Source organism: Alligator mississippiensis, chromosome 6, assembly GCF_030867095.1.
Source record: "Alligator mississippiensis isolate rAllMis1 chromosome 6, rAllMis1, whole genome shotgun sequence".
NCBI lineage: Eukaryota > Metazoa > Chordata > Crocodylia > Alligatoridae > Alligator > Alligator mississippiensis.
The window spans coordinates 27,667,489-27,692,743 of record NC_081829.1 but is presented as its reverse complement, the minus strand read 5'-3'; the positions used below and the strand labels follow the sequence as shown (position 1 = coordinate 27,692,743).

General features: G+C 42.3%; 1 protein-coding gene and 1 long non-coding RNA gene across 2 annotated transcripts in view; one reads left to right on the top strand and one right to left on the bottom strand.

The window, feature by feature from the left end:
• Positions 1-3,693: 3,693 nt before the first annotated feature.
• LOC109285618 (uncharacterized) lies at positions 3,694-13,085 on the bottom strand. Its single transcript, XR_009462996.1, has 2 exons — positions 12,828-13,085; positions 3,694-4,232 (listed from the first exon to the last, which is right to left on the bottom strand). It is a non-coding gene; the product is annotated as an uncharacterized LOC109285618 (long non-coding RNA).
• Positions 13,086-18,768: 5,683 nt separating this feature from the next.
• The window catches only part of LOC102558324 (dual specificity phosphatase 29), a 35,526-nt gene continuing 29,039 nt past the window's right edge, over positions 18,769-25,255 (top strand). Inside the window, exon 1 of the mRNA XM_006267385.4 lies at positions 18,769-19,220. The gene's annotated coding sequence lies outside the window, so the exon portion shown is untranslated. The remainder of the gene's footprint in view (positions 19,221-25,255) is intronic.

The window sequence follows — 25,255 nt, the reverse complement described above, 5'->3', positions numbered from 1 at the left end:
TCAGTGGTAGAATCCTTGCCTGCCACACAGGAGACCTGGGTTCAATTCCCAGATACTTATACAACTACAGCCATGGAAGCACCAAACATCTGGATTCAGTCTGTTCTGTGGAGTCTGTCTCAGTGGCCTGAAGGATGGTAAACCTGGGCAGCCTCCATTCCTCAAAAAATTCCTGCCCAGGCATATGCATCAAAGGTCTGTGTGGCCTTATGTATACACCATGATCCAGGGGGATTGATGGTTACTACTAAAAGAAAATAACATCATGCCGCAGACAGTTAAGAAATACATAATGATTTCCCCATTTCATCCAAGTAGCTTCAGGAATGTCATCTGATCATGGGCAAGGGAAGGGGCTTCACAATATGAAAAAAAATGAAATTTCTGCTTTAGAACATTACCAGAGTGTAGTAGTGTCTTTATAAAGGTTCTGGACTTGCACAATAATCAGAACTCTTGCAGAGATGATATCTTTTATTACACCAACTAGATAGTTACAAAAACAATTCTTTATTTGCAAGCTTTTGGGCACACGAACACTTCCTCACACATAGGAGAGTGCAAAGATTGTAAAATTTCTCCCAAATGGAAATGAAAATTCGTATCTCATAGGAGAGCTGAAATGTGGTGTAAGATCTCCTGGTTGGAAAAGTTGGAGCAGTTTGTTCACTTCAGAGCTGACTTATGGCAAGCAGGATGTTGAATTATACCTCTTCCTTGTTATGATATTTCATATTTCACAGGAGTGATGAGTGATGGAAGGCTTTCCTGGGCAAGGAATTTCTCCTGTGTTGAGACTGCTCTGTGAACATGCAAATTTGACTCAAAACAAAAGGCTGGAGCAAGGGTGCCATCTTTCATGTCTGAAAGTGTTGAATTTTGCTTCTTTCTTGTAAAATTATGTTTTCCTTTCAAAATGGCTAATTTCAATATCTTCCATGTTTCAGGGATACAAGTTGTAGCCGTGTTGGTCTGCAGGCAAAAGTAATGAGAACTCTTGGGAAGGTGATGTGTTTTATTAGACCAATTAGATAGTTATAAAAAAAAAAAAAATCTTTATTTGCAAGCTTTCAGGCACACATGCCCTTCCTTAGACATAGGAGGGTGCAAAGATTGTAAAATTTCTCCCAGGTGGAAGTAAAAATTCATATTTCAAAGACAGCTGAAAGGTGGTGTAAGATCCTGTGAAATATGAATTTTTATTTCCACCTGAGAGAAATTTTTGCAATCTTTGCACCCTCCTATGTCTAAGGAAGGGCATGTGTGCCTGAAAGCTTGCAAATAAAGAATTTTTTTTTTTTAACACTCACTCTAGATTTTCATCACAGTGTCATTGAAAGATCTAATAATGATGCTTATGACCAGCATTTAAATCATTTTGGAAAATCATTAAAGAACTTTTAGATTTATATCACATGCACCTCAGCTTTGCATATGATGTGCCACAATCAGAATACGATGTCACATTTATTTTTATTTATAAAATACATAGCCAAAAAAAGGCAGGTGAGCTTTGCTCTTTCCAGCTTCTTCAACCATGAAATATGATGTAGCCAAATACAGAATTCAGAGTATTTTGTGGCCCTTTATCATGTCATGTCTATAGCCAACCCTATCTAAAGATTTTATTGTCTAATTTGCCTTGCTTATAATTCAAATGGTACCTTTTATTATTGTCTTGACCCACTGAGAAAAAGGGATTAGTCCCTCTAATGAAATTCTCTTCAACAAGGCTCAAAGAGGACAAGTTTTCATGTGATAAGCAGGTGAAAAATAATCCTACACTATCTGGAATACTGTGTATAGTTTTGGCTCACCATACTCAAATAAGATGACCCCAAACTGAAATAGATACTGCAAAGAGTTAACTATGATAATCAGGGGAATGGACAGCTTATCTCTTGGTTACTTTAGCAAAATGAAGGCTGTGGGGCAGTGAGAATGCTGTCTGCAGGTGTATCAAGAGGTAAACATAAGGGAGTTGTTTCAGTTAAAGAACTGGAACAAGAACAAACAGGCTGGCTATTGGATATTGGCTGGCTATGATTAAAACTAGGCAGGAAATTAGAATAAGGTTTTACACTACTGAGACTGAGGGTCTCAGACACCATCCAATAGAAGTAATGAGGGCTGAACTTAACTGCTTTTAAGGTGGAGCTTAAAAAGTACTTAGAGGGCACATCTACACGCACATTTAAACACGACTAAATTTAATGTGCATTAAGATAATCCACATTAAGCAATTTTTGGCAGGTGTCTATAAGTGCAGAGACTTGTCACTGCTAGTGCCAAGTCCTTGCAGCCCTGCTATGTGCCCCTAGTGGCTAGGCAGACCTGACACTAAAATTAATGCCAGGTTGTGTCTACATATGAGTTAATGTGCTTTAACTAATCACACCTAAATTTGATAACTGTGTAACAGCTGCATGGCTCGCTTCGCTGCAAGCTAAGTGGGCGTTCCGTGCTTAGGAACCGGAAGCATGCTGTGCACCATGCATGCTTTTTATTGGACCATTCGCACTGCGACTAGAGCGCTGAATGCAAAATGAAGGCTCTGATTGGCTGTGCTTGCACCATAAAACAGTTGAAAAGCAGGAAAAGAGGAAGAGAAGAGGATCTGATTCAAGTCTATAGCGAAGGGGGTAGCGATGCAGCTCCCCCACCTCTGGAACGGGAACTGAAACTTGCTCAGGGAGCAGATACCAGGACAAGAGAGATCCTGTGTTGCCCCATGAGGAGCTGATTTCCCCACCAGATATGGAGCTGTGCAGCTTCAAGACACAGGAGCCCCAGGGGAAGTGTGGAAAGGAATGGTTAGCAGAAGCTGGTAGGCTGGCTAAAAGCTGGGAGAAGCTGCCAGGTCAGAGACCTGTGGGAGGGAGCCCAGTCTGAGCACGGGGCTGCAGGAACCAAAACCTGCCGGGGGAGGGAGGAGGCGGACCCCTGTCTGCGGTTGTAAGTGCTGGGAAGGGAGACAGCCCCAGAGGAGGAGTGGGCTGAAGTGGCACAAACCTCATGGGGGTGTGAGGGGACACCTAACCCCACAGAGTTTGCAGATGGTTTATTTCAGGAGAAATAAAAGGAAGCCATTTGCCCACATCACCAGACTGGAGGCTTGTCCCACTGCAGCCAGTCTCAAGAAGGGAGTTCAGAGTCCCTGGAGCAACAGGAGCCTCGTCCCCACCATCTAGTGGTGGATCATGACAATAATGGTGGTGCTATTTATTGCAATGGGAATGGATTTTAATCCTAAGGGAAACTGTTTTTAAAAGGTAATAATCAGGTGAATGTAACTGTTGAAGCTGTGTGACGCAGGTGGGACTCCCCCCCCCCCCCCCCCGCTCCCCCCATGTGTGTTGGAATTGTTTACTTACTGTTGCATTTGTAGATTGTATTCAGGTTGTTGGTTTTATTGTTACCTATGGTTTTATATATATATTTGTTGCTTAGTCATTTCTTTTGTGTATATATTTGTATATAATAAAGAAACCAATTTGTTTATTGGGCTTAGAGTAAATTCTTGGGTGGTAAGGGTGAGGGACACACCTCTCCACGGGACACCTCAGTCAACAGACCTGCCTGAGGGGGCTCCCAGGGCACCCTGGGATCTGGAATCCAGCATAGTGCCCGGTTTAGTGTGCCAGTATGGGTTACAGCTGCATTTGCAGGTATCAAATTTACGCATTTTTAACCTAATTTCACCATTTTTAATGTGGATTCAAGGCGGGCTTATGAAGACACAAGGTTAATGTGCATTAACGTGTTCAATGTAGATGTGCCCAGAAAGGGCTATGTGATGTGCTGTCTACAATCCAAGGAGTCTGGACTTAATAACCCAGGGGTTTCACTCTCAGTTCTACCTTACCATATTCTTCCTATATTCCTGTGGTTATTTTCAGCAAGTCTATGAAATGCATTGAAGTCTCTGAATCCAAAATATACTTTTTAAAAATGGTATCTACGATTTACTGGGTAATAGTCTAAATGCATGTTCTGCAACAGGTCAAACAAGTTGATTAGAATCATCTCTTCTGGCATTAAATACCATGAAATCATCTGCAGTCCCTCTGGCTGGCTGTCTTCAACTGGAAAGCCTTCTCTTCTCTGTCCCAATCCAACTGGAATATGCTCCTTATATCACATGTATTTCTGCTTCTTAAAAGAAGGCAAGTCCTTAATACTTGTTGAAGTAGAAATGATCATGTTGCAACTTTCAGGTTCAGCTCTGTAGTCTGTATCAGATTTATAAAACAAAAAAGCTAAAAGTTCATGGATGCAGCTTATTCATTATTATTATATACCACTGAAAGTAAAAGGCATGAGAGTAGCAAATGAAAATGTCTACCTTCCAGATATAATCAACTACATCTATGGATCAAACTTTGCTTTTTTTAATCCTTATCCAGGATTTTCACCTTTATGAAGGGGGACAGTCTCTCCAACTGCCTTTGCAGCCCTTTTCCATAAACACATAACCCACTATAGGATTTTATGGCCATCCTTCAGAATGACCATTGCTTTTCCATTACAGTTTCGAAGCAGCTGCATTTTTCCAAGAGTCTGTTCAGTACATTTTATTCCAGTTGGAACAGAATTATGCTAATGGTGATACTGTTTATGATATTTGTCTTTCTTGCTTTTCATCACTTAGCAGTAATAAAATACCCTTCATTTAAATAATTTTATGTTAATTACAACATACAGCACTCACCACTCCCCTGTGAAGTTCAACAAAAATAGAAATAATTACACATAGAAAATAGATGACGTCCCCTGTGTCAAAGTGTGTAAGAGAGAATGGGTGAAGAATAAAAGTCCCAATACTCAGAGCTATGGTCTAAAGATTACTACCTCTCTCCCAAATGAGTTTTTGCTCACTTACCCACCTCTTTAAAAGTATATTGGACTAGAATGAGAGCAAACTGAAAGATATGTTTCTTAGAGACTTTTTTAAATACTATATTTATGAAATCCAAGATATACGATACATTTTATGGTCTAGCAACACAGTGATCCTAAGATTTCAGTTTTGCAAAGGAAAAGCTTTATTTGCACCTTAGCCAAAGTCACCCATCTCTGATACTAGACAGATCCAATCAGGTCTCAATGAATCAAATCCTTATTTGATGTCACTGAGGCCAAGATGCAACTGTAGTTTCACTCAAGGTTGTCAGAAAGCTTTTCTGTAATCACTTTCAAACAGAAGAGATGCTTAATTGTTCTTCCCTCTGCAAGAAGAAAAACATCAGCTTGCTCTTCTTCAGTAATTCCCTCATATTTCATTTTTAATCTCTTAAGCAAATTACTAATATAAACCTTTGATGCAAGTGCCAGGCAAACTCATTCATTCCATAGTACTTCTTAGAGTTGAGAGGATCTTCCCTTCCTATGTGTGTGGATGATAATTACTACTTCAAAGCCCCAAGGCATTTTTTAGTTCTCCCTAATTTCTTAAAGAATTTGTGTTCTGTAGTCCAATATCACCAAGACCCATAAACAGCTGCAGTTGAAAGCCATCTATTAAGATAGCATGAGAGTGATGTTGTAGCCATGATAGTCTAGAAAGTATGAGACACAAGGATTTCTTACAGTGCTATCTTTTAGTGGACCAACTATATAGCTGGGCTAAAGTTAGACAAGCTTTTTAATGCAAGACATTCTTAGTTAGAAATGTCTTGCATTCAAAGGCCTGTCTAATTTTATCCCAACTACATAGTTGGTCCACTAAAAGATATCACCATAAGAAATCCTTGTCCCTTGTCTACTAAGATAGAATTCAATCTATTAGACAACTTTGCCATCTCTTGCAGTGCAACAGCTTCTATTTCTTTCTATCTTACAACAGCACAAACCCATCAGACCTACATTCTTTCCTTGTAAGGGTGTATCGTTTTCCAGGGTTTATGGCAAATAACTTTGAAATTTTCTTATCTTAGAGATTCTGGAAACTATTCCATAACACAAACACCGATGCACCATTTTGACATTTTTGCTTACTACGTTAAGGGCATGTCTACACGTTGCTATATGGCGGTGCTGTTACGGCACCATGCTTTAGCGCGGTACAGTAAACTCCCCTTCTTCACTGTATGCACAGCACACGGTTAGATTTTGCTGCTATGTCACCATAACAATGCACTAAAACAGGGGGAGCGCACCACTATGGTGACATAGCTGCCAATTACGTGTAGACCCGCATGATCACTTCGTCACCGTAGCATGCCATACAGCAATGTAGCGCGTCACTATGGCGACATAGGGCAAAATGTAGATGCACCATAAATATATTTGTTTAAGTCTATGCTGGTTGGAAGTCCTAGAATGACTGCGCCAGAGATAAAATAAGAGAACAACTCCAGCATTAACAGTAGCAAGAAGGTGGCAAATGCAAAACTGATAAAAGGAAAAACTTTTTCATGCTGTTTTGTCTGTGTAACTCATTGATACAAGATATCTATCATAAGGCAAAGAGCTTAACAGGATTCAAGAATGGTTCAATGTTCATAGGCATAACACAAACTGCCAGACATGGTTGTAAATACTAAAAAGAAGAACCAATTTTGGGAGAAAAATAAATCTTCATATATCAACAGCCTTAGCTCAACCTCCACTACAGGATATTAGATATACATTTTTTCCATAAATACTGTCAGTGCCATTGGCCACTATGGCAATTCCTATATTCTTCTGCCCTGCACTGCCAATGCACCTGAAACTTGTAGTGAAAGAACAGCAAGCAGCAATACATTTCCTGGCTGTTTACTTTGTATAAAAGTCTAGGTTTGGCATTCAGTGCACCATATGAGGTTACTTTGACATGAAATCTGCACTCAGCGTGCCTGGATAAAACTTTCAAATTAGACTTGCATACCAAATATCACTTCTTTTTTAACATTGTGCTCAGGGAATGCATTGGCTCGTATGTCTGGAATTGCAGCAGCAAGATGTGAATAATGATGTAGAGAATGAAATGAAAACCTCCTTGCCCTGGTGAACAATGAGAGAGGAAACAAACTGTGGCAACCTCCCAATTTGTCATCAAGCAGATTGATTAAGCACAATGCTATGTATAGTGTTCTGGTATGTTAAGGATAAAGTCCCTGTAATGGTGGCAACATTGTTTTACTTGTACTGCCATTCACATGATACTCAGTTAAGGTGCCCCTGACCTGGCTGTAAATAGGTACCTGGTTATTCAGTCAGAGGATTCAAAGGCAAGCAAACTCGATAGTAGCCACATCACTACTGTGTGTGTTGAAATTCACTACAGAAATTGGTGTGCCTTAACAATGCTAGCCTATATACCAAGAAAGCCATTGGTTTTCAACCTTTCTAGATTCGAAGTATCCCTCCCGGAAAGTCAGCTCTTAGCTTTCACTCATTTTTTGATTACAGAAAAAAAGTAATAGAGCAATTCTTTTGTTGCAAAGTACTCAGAAAGGCCACAACAGATCAGGATTTTTGACACTATAGTTTCCTATTGGAAGCCTCTGGATTTTTCATGTGATCATGTGTAGGTGTTTACTTGTGATCATGTGTAGGTGTATACTTAAAAGGACACCCTGGTTGAGAATCATTGTTCTGGTGTTTTAACTCTGACTATTAGCTTTCAACGTATATCAGGCGGCCCAATTGACTGCAAAAGTAGTTTACTCACTAGTTAATGCTCTTCTCACTCTCAGGTCTTTTGTTTTTCAACAATCTCTACTCCTTCATTGCTGTTTTCCACAGGACTGAAAGAGAGGTAGGTGAAACTGGATAATACAGGCCTCCAGATTCCTCACATTCCCAGAATGCTTTATTGAGAGGAGGCTAACAGTCTTCAAACTCTTTCTTGTCTTTCCACCATGTCCTCAGTCTGTTCTCCAGGCATAAGCAGCACTAGAAAATATTATTTGGGGCGGGCTAGGTGGTATGGAGCGTGCCCACCTGACCCCACCCTTCCTTCCTGCAGGGCTGTTCCTGGGCCAACGTGCTCTGGTGCTGTGCGCGCTGTGGTGGTGGTGGTGGTGGCAGCACTGGAGTTGCGGTCGGCAGCCCAGTTTGTGGGGGCTAAGCCCCATTAGCCCTGGCCTCCCACTGCCTATATCCCCAGGTAAGAAAGAATCCCCCAGCACCTGTTTCCTAATAACACTATGGGGAAAATCACAGACCTAGATGGCCCTTCTCTCAGGGCTCTTGCACTTGTACCAACTCAAACAAACAGAGAGACTATCATAAATTCAGATGGTTAAAAACTCTCTCCTTCCATGAGATTTCTTCCTAGCTCCCAATAGCAGCTTGCTGGGTCCCAGGCTAGAAATACAACCATCATTTCTGTGTGGCACAGACATGCAACATACCATTCAGTAAATCCCTCTAATTAAGCAAAATCCAAATTACCTTTCTTGCTAAAATCTGATGCTGGATTTTCTTTGTTGTTTTACCTTGGGGAATAATACCTATTGTTATATACAAAAACATTTGGCTCATGATTCACTGAGAAAATAATGCAATGAAAGAGAAAGCACTTATCATTTTCCTTAAGTGCCAACAATATGCAGATCAGGAACAATGTTTACCAATTCGTTCCCATGCAAAGTAAATGACTTCTGATTATTTGACATTGAGGGACCATTCAAATAAACAAAGATTTGAGTAAACTTTCTGCTGGTCTCATCAATTACCTTTGGCTGGACTTTTCAATTTTTCTCCCCTTTAGTATATTAGGACTTTTAAAATGTTACACTTATAATCATGACCATTATGGAGAGGTTTCTAATATGTTTCCAATGGAAGTGTTTATTTAGTGTCTAACACTACACAGCATTTTGTGTTTCAGCTTATAACCAGATGTATTTTAAGGTAAACATTTACATCTTTTCCTTGCTTTCTATATGACTCTCCTTGATTCAAAACAGCTTTGATTTTCATCTTAATTTAGAGTAATATCAGCTATCGCCTATTTACCACTACCAAATTTCTATTTGAGGTAAGGTTTGCAGCCAGCAACTTCACCAATAGGTGGCATCAAATCTTTATCTTAGTGTTACATTACCTTGTTTTGATTCTATATTGCTGTCTCTGATCAGGAGGGAGGAAAATTAAGCCCTGCCCGCATCTTTGCAACTGTTAGTTGCAATGTTCTAATAAATTCATCCAGTTCTTACAAACCAGGACCAACCATTTTAACTCATGGTGGTGGCTTCAAAATAGCAAAAATTCTTTTGCCTGTGAATAAATATACTGGTTTACATAGACAAGATCTATGATCATTCACTAGACTTGGAGCTGTTACTTTTTGGGGTGAAAGTGGACCAGTAAGGAAGTAGCCTAGTGTTCCAGTAATTTCTATAATCGCGTTTTACAATAATGAGTTGACCCTTCTTAGATAAAGAGCTCTATTACAAAAGTTTGGATCATCATGTTAAAGTGATATATATATCATTTTTACAAGTCTTGCCCTTTTACTTTTCTTCTCTTGTTGAAAGATATAATCTTTTAAAGTAAGAAGTAAAGGTTGAATACAGCGTACATAAAACAAGCAAGAATCCCAAAGTAATACTGTAATAGCTCTTACAGTGGAAGAGAGCAGAAGCAAATTAAAACTTAGATTGTGAACCACTTACTGCAGAGACTGCCTTTTTTGTTGTTGTTCTATGTATATACGGCACTTACCACAACGAGACCTAGATCTTAGACATTAAGCAATACCTCAGTACAAATAAACTGTACTCTCATATGCATGTTGTCATACAAATTCTAGGTCTTCCTGTGTGAGCTTTAGTTGACTTCAAAAGACAGTCAAGGGCACTTAACATTTTGTAGAATTGGGCCCTTAGTCACTGAAAACTTTTGTCTTTTTATTTGCAGTAATCAAAACAAGTTACAGCTAGGCTATAACTAGATGTCTAGTTTGAAGACTGCTTGTCTGTGCAAGAGAGAACCATCTGGATTTACTTTATGGTTAACTTAAAATATATATAAAGTTTCTTAACTTTTGCCAAACAACTTGAAGCATAAAAGTTTCTGCATGCTATTAGCATCACAGTACAGCTGCAAACTTCCATTAGGATAATCTTATATAATTATATATGTATTCTTCCCAGGCAATTGGTAAAAACCCTACTTTTCCAAATAATGGCATATTTTTCAATAAAAAGGAAATCTTCCAGTTGGGGAGTGGGATGGAGGAGGGAATCTTTTAAACCGGAACTTTAATTTTAAAATAAAAAACTTTGAATAAATAGAAATTTTAAACCTTCAAAATGCAAGATTTTTCCAACTGTACCTCCGGTGTGGTCTGGCCAAAATCTCTGTGGTTTTTCTCCCCATCTCTTCCTTTAAACAGTTTTATGGGGAAAATCTCGGTGCTTCTAAGAATGTTATCACATTTCAGCTCTTACTTTCATACTAAGTTAAAGAAGTTGGGGTCATCCCTCCACTCTAGCACTCCAAGACCTGTGCCATGGAGACACCCTAAGGTTGAACAAGCTTGTGTCTTACTCCCTCAACCCATCTGGACTTCCATCTTTTCCGCCATTGCACTTCTCACCCCACCTGTATGTACCTCTTCTCCTACACTGTTTCCTCTGTTTGGAACTTAGGCTTTCCAAGACAAAGACAAAGACTGCTGCTTCTTAGGTGTTTTACAGCACTTTGCCAAAAGGTACCTCATTTCTTAATTGCCCCTAAGTGCTATCGTAATAAAAGTGATAAATAATAATAATATAATTTAGTGATTCAAGGATGAGAGCTGACCTGATGATCTGATAAGAAATATGCATCCAAACAAGTATTTTATGCCCCACTCCACATACCATAGTGAGATACTGTAGCATGTTTGGGTCCCAGGGGCAGCCGTGACATGCAGTGGTGTCTCTGCTACCATGCTGCTCCACTCCTAGGGCACCTTCCCTTCTCACCTGCCATACCTTGATGTGACAATAATGATAGTAGGGAGGGCTGCCTACAGGCCTTCATATGGCCCCAGTTCAACTGAACCCCTGCTAGGGTTTCCCAGCACCCTACTGGTCCTTACTATTCCCCAGGCCCCTCATTGGGCTGCTGGTCAACTGTGCCCTGCAGGGCACCCAAAGCCTTAGGGGCTAATTGCGTGGCTCCAAAACCTCACCTACACCAGGCCCCAAGCCTCATGGATGTTACTGTAATGATATTTGACCCTTTTGGGCACAAGGCCCCTGGCCACATTCCGCTTGCACCCATCTTAGGTGCCAGGGCCCTGACCCCCCATCTCCTGGGCCTCTAGCCCCTGTCTGGCTGTACCGGGCTCTCAGGCACCAGGCCCCTGACTGGCGTTGCAGCCTTACACTCTGCCCACTCTGGGTTCAACAGCTGCTTGTGCCTTGAGCCTGCCCCTGGCAGGGCTCAAGGTGATTGTGTGCCTTTGGTCACTAATGCGACCTCTGGATACCACCCATTACAGTCCCAAACTAAACCACCAGTGTAACTATAACATAATATAAGCCCCTGGCCATAATATAAAAAAACAACAGCAGAAGCAGACCTCTACCCCTTTAAGAGGCAAACCTTCCGTCACCTGTTGTGCTGCCATAACCTCCCAGCCTGGGCTCCTTGTGAGCTCTCTGAGCTTCCTAGAGGCAACAAAGCAGACAGTGTAGCATTCCTGGGTAGCTCTCCTGGTCAGGAGCTCCTAACCCTGTGGCTGACAGAGCTAAACTAGCTTGCCAGCATAGGTGTCAGAAGGTCAGGGCTAACAGGGCTTAGCCACCACAAACACAGGGCAGTGGGCCACGGGCTCTGGGCAGCTGCAGCAGGGGTGGGGAAGGGCATGCACTGAGCCAGGATAGGCAGCCCAGCACATGGATGACTGGCTACTTACGAGCAGCTCATCCTGGGGGCACTGCTCCCACCGCTGCATGCACCACAGGAGGGCATGTGGAAGCGTGTGCTCCCAGATCTGCATGTGGGAGAAGGGGAAGGCTGTCTCAGCAGCCTGGGGGCCAGGGATTGCACCAGGCTCTTCCCAGTGGTGGGGGGAGGCAGTTGGGCTGTGCTGCACTGCACTGCACTGCACTTGGAGTGAGCGGTGCCAGCATTGGGAGGGAGAGCTGTGGGGGCTAATGAGTTTTGTGGTGGCTTCAGCCCCACTCCCCACCATAGTCACCCTCCCAATGCTGAGCACACCACAGCCCAGCCCCCACTGGGAAGGGCCTGGCATCAGCCCAGCCCCGCCCCAACCTGCAGCAGCAGCCCGCCCACACCCCATGCGCAGATCCAGGGCGCACACATTCCCATTTCCTCCCAGGATGCATGCAGTGGCAGGAGCTGCCACCCCCTCCCTGTGCCAGGTGCCCCCTGGATGTGTCACTTGCAGTTCCGTCCCGCACCCCGACCCAGATATGCAGGGCCTAGCCCTGTCCCAGCCCCAGTCCCTCCCTCACCATTGTGGGGGAGGGCAGATTGAGGCCCCAGTGGTGAGGGAGGGAGAGGGGCACAGGAAGTAGCACAGGCTGGGGTGACTGGGGCCCTGGCCAGGCTGGGTGGTGGGAAAAGTGAAGGCCCAGGGGGTTCGTGCTGCCCAATCTGTGTGTGGGGCGGATTCAACTGCCACTACACGCTGTGCCATCTGGGTCTGGCTTGGTCTGTCCTCTGGACCCTACTAGAGGGTGACCCACCCAGTTGTGGGAGTTGGGGTTAAGGTGCCCCGACCCACCTTTCACTGGGGTGGTAACTGGCCTAGCATTTCCTGGGGGTTCCCGCACCATTGAGAGCCCCACCAGGCCACCCATTCCCAGCAGAGTGCAGTTTTAGGTCATGCCCAGGACCAGGAGCCTCCTGACCATCCCCTACAGCTCCTTCCTTACCTCCAGGGTGTTCCATGAAGCCTTGCAACCAAGTGATGTTGCTGCCTGGCCTGCCAGCAGCAAAATGCTCTGCTTATATAGGCAGCCCTGAATCTAAAATGGCTGCCACAATCAGGCACCTGCTGGTTGCTTGGCTTAGGTCTTAACATGGCAGGCACAAACAGTGTCCTGCCACAGGGGGGCACATGCCCCTGGGACCTCCGCTTGTCCCACCACCCAGCCCAGAAGGGGCCCCACTCACCTCAGCCCCAGCTCCTGCCTGTGCCCCACTCCCTCCCTCATGACTGGGGCCTTGATTTGCCCCACCCAAGGCCCTTTCTCCTCCCTTCCCCCTTCCATCACAGACTTACCTGCTGGGGGGGCTCAGCTCCCCCAAATAATTTTTTCTTCCTCCACCTATTCTTGCCAGCCCAAGCCCCAAGCTTATATGCTCCCAGAGCCTTGCCCACTTCTGATCAGCAGGCTGCCTACTGATTGCCTCAAATCTCTGTTGCCCTGGCAACTGGCAGCTGCTGTCCCTGCCTAGCCTGCAGTGCTACCTGGCTGATTTAATCTTAAAGGAACAGGGAGCCCCAGGCTCTCTGTTACACACCTCCCTCCCTTAGTTACAGCTGATAAGCAAGGGAAGGTGTGGGGTGCTCAGTCTTACCTGGTTCCCCCTAATCTTCATCCCAGTTCAGCAAGCACAGGTTTACCCATCTCTTATTGATGAACCCTTCTAACATAGAATCCCAGGTTACCCACCTTGCCACAGCTGGTGTGTTCTGGTGACTCCAAGGCCTCCAGGACCTCCCATCTCTAATCCTACTGCCCCTGGGGACTTCCCAATTATGGGCAACTGGTGCCACCAGTGGCCAGTCAGCGACCGGGGGGGGGGGAGGTCTCCCACAGCCAATCTTGCTGATTGGGGGGGAGGGGTCATTTCACAGCTGATCGCGCCAACGGTGCCAGCTGGCTGTCAGGGGGTGCATCAACACTCTCAGGGGGTGTACATGCACCCCCTATACATCACCACTGTTCCTCATCATCCCATCTTCTCCTCCAGTTGAAAGTCCTCCCTCTGAGGTCCAAGTAGTCTATGACCTCTACTATATTCTGGGTAGTCTCTTTGTCTTGACACTTGACCACACCTTGGCCACTGGGTCACTCCACAGAGTCTCTGTACAGTTCTATGAATGTAGTGCCCTCTGTTTCCTTTCTCAGTTCATCTTTGATAGTCCACCAGGTAACCCACTCAAGAAAGTTACTTATAAACACCCTTCTGCCACTCAGAACTATTCCAGTCTTGGTCCACCTTCCAAGCTGGTGTAGGATTGATGTCTCCTACCCTGGACCACACTGGCTCTGCTTATTCACAGGTCCACAATCTCTCCAGTCCCAGGCCCCTAACTGGGCCTCTTTGGTCAACTGTGTACTTCAGGACACCCAAAGTCTTAGGGGCTAATTGCATGGCTTCAAAACCTCCCCTACACCATACCCCAAGCCTCATGTGTATTACTGTAGCGATGTGCCCCTTTCAGGCAGCAGGGTCCCTGTCTGGTCGCTTTTACCTTAAAGGAACCCAGGCTCTCTGTTACAGACATCTAGGGTGCTTGTACACGTGATGGGGATTTAGTCCCCTAAATTGAACCAGTGGGGTTTTAATTGTGATGATTAAAACCCATAATTTCAATTTAGAGGCTTCCATTACTGTTATTCTAAGGGACCCGATCTTTTTTTTTTTTTTTTTTTGCTGAGCCTGCTCACATTGCCCACAGCTGGGGGCTGAGCAGCCCCTGAGCTGCAGGGGGCCCTGGTCCTTTCTTCCATGGTGGTGGCACCCCTCAGAGTTGCGCGGGTGGGTGCTGAGCAGCACCTGACCAGGCAACCATGGCAGAGGGAAGGATGAGGGCCGCTGCAGGCCAGGGCCCCACTGGGGGCTTGCCTGAGAGGCAGGCAGGCTCTGAGGGAAGGTGGGGGGGAAGAAAAGGATCAGCCCCTTGCCACTGCTGCCTTCAGCCCACCTCTCCCACAGCAAGAGGTTGGCAGGGCATGAACTGTCAAAAGGCTACAACATTAATAATAGCTATGTGGCAAACTAAACTACACGTGGATGATGTGATTTAGTTTGCAAGGTAAAAAACTCATTTAAATTGTAAAAAACCCCCGCATGTGTACAGCATGACACCATTAAACTGCAAAACAGCCAATTTTCATCATGTGTACAAGCACTCCTACATAAGGGAACAAATCAGAATAGATTCACACAGACCTCTAGCCACAATGCTAAGGAACTATGATCCAGGAGGTCACAGAAAGTTACCCAGTGTGACCAGGATTTTCAAAAGCCACTAGACACTGTTGTTTTAGCTATCCTGTATGAACTGTTTTAGAACAGCCTGGGAACAGATGGTCAGATCATTCTCTAAACTGGGCTCCTCTCTAGTATTTTGAGTTGGGCAGTCAGCATTTGAGGTACCCACAATCATGAATCCCTGTGGAAAATTTTGACCTCTAACTTCTTAACCAAAATATATATATCTCATGAGAACATACCTAGTTGGTCCCAAAAATAGATTAATGTTTCCAGGAGTCAAAATCTACTCCAAAGTATTTTGCTTTGATGGTAGAGAGGGGAAGCAAAGGCTTGTATTGTTTTGACAGCCAGGGAGCCAAACAAATACTTCTGTTTCAGTTTAATATTCCGGGCACTCAAGATGTCAGCCTGAAAAAATAATACCACAAACCCTTGTCATGCCATCAATCTGACGTCAAAAAGTCAAACTTGTTGAGTGACAGCTAACAAAAAAAATCATTCCACCATCCATTCATCACCATGCCCACCATCCATACATTAGACTGTGCACACATTACATAATCTCTTCTTATGGGCTCTGTTACCATGCTGTATCATTTTACCTACATTCCCCCATACTGGGTAGCTTACAAAGATAAAAATAAAATGACCAGAGCTGTAGTTTCTGTCACATATGACCTATATCATCTTGTCCCCAGAGTTTTTATGTTGTCAGTATTGAATTGATTTGTACAATAACCTTCTGAGGTAACTTAGAAGGCACAGCAGGTTTCTAACATCTAAGCTCTTTTGAATTTTAAAGACAACTATCTGAATAATTGGATGGGAAGCTTGGCTGCTCTATAGTACAGTAACTTGGCTTGAGTAAGCCTGTTAGAATAAAACAGCAACAGATCCATTGCCCAGAACTTGAAATGAAACTAGTTGTTATTCCTCAGCATCTGTATTGCATGTCAGAACTAAGGTCCCACTGGGCTAGGTGAGGTGTTATGTCAATACATGCAAAACCCCACTTCCGGATCCAAAGGGATTTTATAATCTAGACAGAAAAGTGGCATTAGAGCAGCCATGGTAGCCTTTTCAAAAGTGCCTTAGTTACATAGGAACTGAAGGACTTGTCTAACTATACAGCCTCTGCAAAGCTACGTGAGCAGAGCCCTCTGGTGAAATGCAGCATATGCTAACAGAAAGCAAGTTTTGGCCAGTGTAGTTATGCTATCTCCCATGAACAATACAAGCCACATTAGGAGAAGCCCTTCTCTGTCAGCCTAGCAGCATCCACAGCAGGATTTTTGCTAGTATAGCTGCAGTAACAAGGGATGCAACTTTATATACCTGTAGCCAACACAGGTAGGCTGGCAAAACTGTATAGGTGAAGCCTTAGTATCACTTAAAAATAAATGGTTTTTCTCTTGGGACTTGAATGCTTTGGAAAATGATACTTGGGTGCTATAAAGGGTCCACAAGTGCTGTGTGTTTTGAACTGGTTGAATTCCTGCAGGTACTGGGGCAGGAGGGAGGTGGAGGAAGGATGTGTAGCAGATTATTGTACCAGTCTAGGAAAGTAATTTCATTCACACAAAGTAATATGGGCATGTTGGTGAGAAAAGATAAATGGTAAATGGGTGGATTATGCCAGCACCACAGCCAGAGTAGAAGAGCTGGGAAGTAATGCAAGAGTAGCACCATATTGCTTGGAGCCCAGGAAAGCCTAAAATCTGTCCCACCTTCTGCCTCCACCCCCCCACCCGCATTTATCACCTTAGGGCCATGTCGCATGTTACACTTAGGACACGTTAACTACACTTAAAACTTAAGTGTCCGTGCATTCAAGCAGTAAAACACATGCTAAACCTGCTTGGATTGTAGCAAAATTACAATTATTTACAGAAGGAGCATCTCCAGACTGTATTAAATAATATATGCTCAGCTATTTTCAGACTGTTCCACAAAGATAACACAAGCATTTTGCAGTTGTTCCTGCCCCCCACCTCTGCCTCTCTCGCACCCATTCAAGTTGTACATGCCAGCAGCAAGTAGAGGGGCTGGTTTGCAATCCAGCACTTTCCTTTATAATCAGCGTGCCCTAATGGGATCACAGCACCACAGCCTGCCTGGAGCCCAATCCTGCTTCTTCTCCTCACTGAAGGGGGTCCAGTGATGTCAATCCAATCAACTGAAGTCAGTCCCAGGTCTGGCACCACACTGGAACCAGTTTAAGAATCTGGCACGATGCGGGGGCTGGAACCTGGAATCAGCAAACTGTGCATGTTAGAGATCATAGTAAACATTATCATGCAGCTGCTCAAGACACATTCTAACTTTAATACTGCACGGATTTAACACATAGTCAGTGTCCCATACGACAAGACCTTTAGAAGATCTACTTAGCTGGACAAAGAAGGGCTGGGCTTTTTATGCTGCAGTTTCCTGGTTCCAATTCTGCTGACGTGTTTCTGGTCATTACTATTGTAACTCCAAAAGTGCCAAAACAACAAGACTGGAAAAAAAGGAAAGAAAGGAAAAAAAATAAATCGATTCTTTCTTGGGCCAAAGATTTTATTTTTTATATATATATATATATATATTTTTTTTTTTTGGGTCAGGCTTCATCGGTCTTTTGAACTTCCCTCTTCACCAACTGTGTGTGTGTGTGTGTGTGTGTGTGTGTGTGTGTGTGTGTGTGTGTGTGTGTGTGTGTGTGTGAGAGAGAGAGAGAGAGAGAGAAAGAGAGAGAGAGAGAAGGAAAGAAAATTAGAGGTGCATGTTCTCCCAAATTTACAGAAAAAGACAATTCTGGCTGCAGAAATCCTCATTGACTGCCTCACTGGTTCAGTGCTGAGAGAGAGAATGAGCGAGCGAGTGAGCAAGCACACTTACATTTAACCCACAAAATGAAGGAGAGATGCAGCTAGAGTAAGTTAGGGTCGAGACAAGCTGGGTAATGATAGTAATGATGACAAAGCAATAAAGGCTTTCACACCTGCCATCAACAGAGCACTAACCTCTCCAGAGACCCTGGATCCATATTCTTCCAACTGCTAAGAAATACATGTGCCAACATGTCTTCACTACCATTACTTCCTGTATTTTCTTTTTTGTATCAAGCTAGTCCATGTTACAATTTGTGGCAGAGACCTAGACAAAGAATGTGTCTGAGAATGAGATGGATGAGGAAAGGGGCTTGGATGACAGAGAACAGTCAGGAGTACAAAGAAAGAACCACAAGTCATTGCCATGACGAACTGCAGACCCTCTATATAGACTCACAACTATTTTGCACCTCTGTGACCATAGCAGCCTCCAAAGTGTGCGCAGGCCCTAGTTTTGGATGGGCTCTATGTTGGACAACCTCCAGTTACAATGACCAGATTCTCTCCTAATGGCTACAGTGCATTGCTCCCTTCCCACCTTTAACCCCTTACTCTCCTGAACATGAGGCTCTGTGATTCTTGGCAACTTCTGTCCACAAGGACTGGTAAAGCAGGAAGCTGAAGGTCATCTGCCCAAGCAGGCAGTTAAATAATTGGATAGCTTTTGTGGGTGGCCAGCACTGTAGTGAGACACAACAGCTGATAGGGGGCACTTGACCAGCAAATCAGGTGAATGCATGAGGTAAGAAGCTCCTGAGAGCAGAAAGCAATGTGTGCTGAATGAATCTCTGACCACCACTGCTTCTGTGGTCAGTTCTGTTGTAGGCACAAAGCCACTAGAGAAGATCATGACTAGAAACAGCTGTGAAGTGCTTCGACCATACAGGCAGAAATAAACTCAGCGTCAGGTCTGAAGAGGGAACTAGAGGATAAAAAGATGTCTTCTCATTTATCATTACAGCCAACATGTAGACGTCACATTATCTGACTCAAGCCACAAACTAGGTAACTGGATTGCCAGGTTTAAGGTTTCAGGTCACATCAGGGAATAGTTTTACCAGCAGATGTAAAGATTCTCCCTTTGGAGTGGGTAGCATTCAAGGTCAAAGTCAGCAAATCCTAGCCTAAAAATAGATTCTAGTTTCAAAGTTGGTAAGATTTCCTTTGTCGTCCTGCCACACTTCATAGATCCAAGCTACCTACAGCACCTGTCTAAACCTACAGGTAAGCCTGACTTATATGAGCTTTGTACTGTGTTTCTTATACTACCATGCTTCCTTTTTAAAACTAGCTTAACAAACCATGGCAAGGACTGAGAGAGCTGGCAAATCTTCCAAGATAACTGTGGTCTTTAATAATTTATGCAGCTATAAGGCATAAGAAGGTGACAATCTAAATCATTTTGAAAGAGCAAGATAGAAACAGTTTAATTTTTAAATCCTGCTTTGTAGATTAGTTTATAAGAAGGGATTTTTTTTTTAACAATACAATTTTGTTTACCCCGGAGCCAGAATAATCTAAATATATCAGAGAAAATACAGTTTGATGAAGGGTGTTTTAGCTTGGGGGCTGGGGGTAGGGGAGAGGAGTGGGGAGAGTTGTGTGTATTTGTTTTTTAAGTCTTTATTTGTGATGTCTCCTTAAAATCAGAAACATCCCCCTACCCTATATTTTTTTCATTCTCTGATAGTCCCTCCACTTAAATCTGACTTTTCCAATTCAATTACAGTTCTCTGAGATGAGACTGGTTTTAAGTTTCATGGGCACTCTCAGGACATTTAATGAAACCCCAGCTTAATCTGTTTTAAATTAACCAGTTCAGTCAACAATGAAGAATGAGGGTAAAATATATTTTTAAAAAGTCATTGGTGGTTTAGAAATTCATCAAAATAGCTGGCTAGTTTAGAACATACACAGCAGGAAGATTTGGAAAATAATTACAGAAGGTTACAATTCCTTCTTGCTTGACACTGTTTAAAGACAGCTGCATCAAATGAACTGTTTTACAGCCCCAAACTCTTTCAAAACATAAGGGCAACTGCAAAATATGAAGAAACTGAATTAAGTGACAATTTTTGGTAAATATTGGAGGAGGATTATAAATAAGGGCCACATTTTTCTTTGTTTTATACCATGTGGGTATCCTAGGATTTTAGTTATGTGCTTACAGCTCTTAGTTCTTTGTCAGCTTCTTAGCAGATGAAAAAAACTTTTCACCCACAGAGCATTTTCCCCCAGGAGATATTTGTACACTTTTTTTTTTTTTTTTGGCAAAATACACAACATTCTTGACCAAATATAAAAAGAATCCATGATACATTTGTCAATTCCTTGCTTCTCCAGGGCTCAAGAAGTGCCAAGCTCGCAAGAAGCATAAGTCTTTTTGGGAGCACAATGATAAAAAAAAAAAAAAAAAAAAAAAAAAAAAAAAAAAAAAAAATCAATGACTTTTTCAATTGAAAAGGATTTTTAAACTGGGTTTTCATTTTATAGTTTAAAGCATAATAAGATGGTTTCTTTGTAAAAGCAGGTTGTTTTAAACACAAGTTACCATCCTAATGCAGCTACTTCACACAAATCGTGAGCAAAAGTTAACAAATAAGCCATCTAATACACAAGTAATTTAGTAAATAAGCAATATGTCATTCATCATTTTCTAACATACTAAACATTAATATAAATCTAAAAATATTAAGCTATATAATTGCTTCAATAATGTGTATAGTTATTAGCCTACCCTCCAAAGTAGCTAAAAGATGCACCAAACCTAAAGTAAGAGCTCTATTTAGTTGTAAAACTACCTGTTTCGATCAGCCAAAAGAATGTGTTCCTCCTTAGAAAATTAATGAAGTACATAGAAAAGTTGTTTAAATCAATTATTTAAATCAAGGCATTCCACTCTGTGCTTTAAATCATGATGTAAATTGCCCTGATTTACATCTATCCTGTTGCTAGCGTGTGGAGTACAAGAGGAATTGCATAAGGATGATATAATAGGGAGCAGTGGTTTTCAGTGCACTATAGACTTAGTGAAGAAACCTAACCTAACAACATTTTTCTTTTTGAAATACATGGTACATATAATTAGCTCAAGTGAAGCACTTTGCAGCAAGAATAACCTCTGAACCTAGACAACAAAGCACTACTTAGGTTCTCAAAATAATGTAGACAAGAGAGTAGGTGCACTGACTTGCGAAATGAGGGCTCCCATGACTGCATAACCACCCTCTGCTTAGCAAAATGAAATGTGCTAACTGAATGAGAAGGATTATTGCCGGTGTCCCAAAAAGAGCAGTATTGGGCAGTTTCTTCCCAGCCACTGTCTGGGAAGGAAAGAGCAGAAAGTTAGCTAGAAATTTGAAGAGCTCACCCTGTTACTCTTCACTATTTGAAAAGAAATAAACTTAGCTTGTTACATCTATAATTGTTCCTCCCTTCAGTATAGAAAGGGTGCTTAGATGTATCCAGCCTGCTAAACTGGATCCATATCTTTTGAATTTCCTTTCCAGTATGCATAGAGATCAGTGCAGTCTACTTGATCTCAGACATTTTGCTTCCTATGTTTTTGCTTGCTCCCACACACTTTCTTTAATTAGCTCTTATATTGTTTAATTCTCTTTAATTAGATTGTTGAGTTACATTAGAAACTCCAAGTTAGTGGAGCTGAGATTTCACCCACTGCAGTCAATGTCAATACTCAGTGGGCCACAAATACCCAAATAAATTTAAGGAGAAAAAAGTCTGTATTCCAGCCATCCTCAGAAGAGAAGGTAGACATGAATGGTAGATAGCAGGGTTCTTTTTCTGCATGGAAATCATTTCACCAACATTTTTCTGGGCTTTTACTTTAATTTTCATCATGCAACTTAAGCATGAAATGCTGGTAAGTCAATACACACTCTGGACCTAAATTACTCAAAGGGTGATTCTGGGCCCCAGATTTCATGTGTGGTGCATTGGCCTGGCATTGACATGGGGACAATGCAGAATGCAGATTCCTAAAATGCGAAACCAATAATTTCATACTTGGGTGAATTAAGTTAGGTATCTGTCTCCATATTTAAGTATCTAAATAGGAGTGGCCTGGACTCTGAACACCTACAACCCATAATAAATTAATGAACTTGCAAGTGCTTGAAAATTCTGGAATTAAACCTATTTTTATTAGTTGCCTTATTTTGCCTAAATGCGCATGTGCACACACACATGCACACGCACACACGTGCATCTCCCCACCTAAACGTAGCTTCTCAGACTACAGCCTTGCACACCCTTAGGTATACGCTTAAATGGAATCATGTGAATAGACTTGTTGAGGTCAATAGGAATTATTTGCACAAGTTAAGTTACTGAGAGGTAGCTAGCCATGTTCAGATTCAAGTCAGGCAGAAGGCACCTTATAGACCAACTACATCAGAGATGTACAGCATGAGCTTTTATGAGTCTGAGCTCACTACATCAGATGACACAGGCAGGTGGAATCAGTCCTTGAGTTTGAAAAAAATCTGGTCCCAGTGTCAGAGTTTAAATTGTCATTGCATAAATATGCATCACTGTGTTTTTTCATTGAGGTTGCCTTCATCCAACATCTTCATTTACACAAGTGGAGGGGGGCTACCTGCGTGAGTGAAGTGAACAGAATTTGATCGTTACCTCATTTTTGGAAAGCTTGGCTAGGTAACCCTGGACAGTCTACTACATAGTTTGCAAACAGCCATGCCCAGAACCACAGTTTAGGTGAAGAGGAATATATTGTGTGGTTTGCTTTCTACTTAATTAAATGCTGGTAGCATCCCAATCCATGTGCTTGACAGAAAAGGGTTGACCAGAACTATATAGGAACATTTGTTTGTTCCCCCAGTCACATTGCTATCTTCTTCCTGCTAGAGAAATTGCAATGCCCCTCCATAAATAGGTTTGACACTGATCATACAAGGTGAAAGTCACCTGTCTCTAGAGGGCTAATACAAAGTCTAGGTTCACCAAGTCTTCTAACATGTGTTAAATTTCTCCCATTGAGTGTTTTGGGATCATTTATTACTTTGAAGGAAAGGTTCTTGTGCAACAGCTCAGCACTGTGCTATCAATTTTCCATGCCTCCTCTTTAAACTTTTAGCAAACTAGAGAAAGGGGAATAAAACAACATAGCACTCTTTTTTCTAGTGCCTTTAATTGAGATAGGCAAGAGCCACTTCCATTTGAGAGGCATGGAAGGAATCGGACAGAGCAGCTGTCAGGAGCAGTGCCAGAACTGGAATTCAGACAGATCTGTGCCAACTGAAACAAAACGTGGCCTTCTTTACAGCATACAAGCATCAAACGAGAGGTATCTGTGTCTATTAAATCTAAGGCGTGAGAATGCGAATCACTAGCCTTCTGTATTTTGAACTAGTTGTCTATCAACATCAGCCTATGTTTGTTTTGTTCTTCGAAAACAGTTTACTTTTAGAGTGGGAAAATTAAATACCATTTCTGTAGACTTCTAGAGACAGGAGGGAACTACTCAGACTAGACAGGAAGGGGGCAGACAGACAGAATATGCTTTTCAGCCAGGGGGCAGGTTAATCCATGAATAGAGCATTGAATTGGAAGTCAGGAGCCCCAAGTCCTCTTCCAAGCTATACTACTGAACTGCTGTGTTACACTGCATTTATGTTAACAACTGCTATTAAAGCTAGACATTTTTAAATCACGTCCAAATACCTTACATCTAAAGAGTTTTAAACATACTGGCTAAGAAGCTCTCTGAAACATTAATATTGATTTTCAATACATTTTGATCACAGAGAAAAGTCTAGAGGACAAGAAAAGAGAAAAGATTATGCCAAAAGTTAAAATAGAAGTAAACTGGGGGTGACCTGAGAACTGTAGGCTACTTTATATAAAACTGAGGTAAAATAAAGTTGATTGAGGACCCAATAAAGAATTAATTGAGGATATATATGTAAGGATAATACATGTATTGTAGCACTACAATGCAACACAATCACAATATCAACAGGAAGAAAATGAAACTTGGTGTTTTGAGATTATAGGTTTGATTAATAATACTGTGTATGCACTACACTTGGACTTCTAAGGCATCTGATTTGATACAGAATGATATCTTCATAAACAGAATGACACAAAGTCACTCTGGAAAAGTGGGCACCAACAAACACAAAGCATTTCAATACAGCCAAATGCAAGGTCATCTATATTGGAGCAAAGGATACAGGCAAGACTTACAGAAAAGCCATGACTGAAAAGAATTTTGGAGTCAAAATGGATTATCAGCTGAACCCAAGTTCCCCAAACAGTGCTATGGCTAAAAGACTTCCAAGCACAAACAAAGAAACTTTGGGTTGGTGTACTCCATCTATATTGGCAATTAGTGTGACAACTAATAAAATAGTCACTGTCCATTTTTCAAGAGATTATTGGAAAAAAAGGAAATCAAAGACTCTAATAGATGAGTCACAAGAGTAATTAAAGGACTGGAAAACCTACCACATAGTATAAGGTAGACGAGGGCAAATACTTTCCTTCTCTTTGCATCAGTGTTTTCTTTGTCTCAGATCCTAAGTTCTGGGTGTAAATCTGGCTGAGTGAATACTCTGGCATCTCTGAATGCAGCAGTAAGATTTTTACATCATTGCCAACCAAAAATATTAAGAAACCTTGCTTTCATGGACCTCAAACGGTTTCAGAAACTTTCACCAAGGCTTCAAGCAATTGTGGAGAAGGTACGATCAGCACTAGAAAAAACAAAGCTGCAATATTAACATACACATGAGAACTTCAGAATTTGGTGATGCTTTGCTCTCCCTCACCACCACCACCCATCTCGTTACATGTAGGGCAGCCGAGATTTAAGAAATTCAAGGTTAGCATTTCCACAAGTGATCGCTGATGTTGGAAGACCAATGGCCTTATTTTCAATGGTGCTTCGAACCTACTATTTCTGTTGAACTTAATGGGAGCTTCATCTGCCTGGTATTTCTGAAAAATTGGACCTGGTGCATGTCTCTGCTTAGGTGCTTGATTTTAGTGGTCACTTTTGGAAATTCTGGCTCAGGTCACTAACTGAGAAATATACAAAGAGTTGAGAGCAGAAGAAAGAGATCCTAACTGACACTGCCCTGTTCAAGCCACTAGACAATTCTCCCTCTCTGGAACAAATGCCAGACAGACTGGCAGATTTTCTTGAAAAGGAAAAAAACCCAACAATCCTATTTTGCAGCTGTGGAATGGATAGGGAGCATAAAGAAGAGATTCCT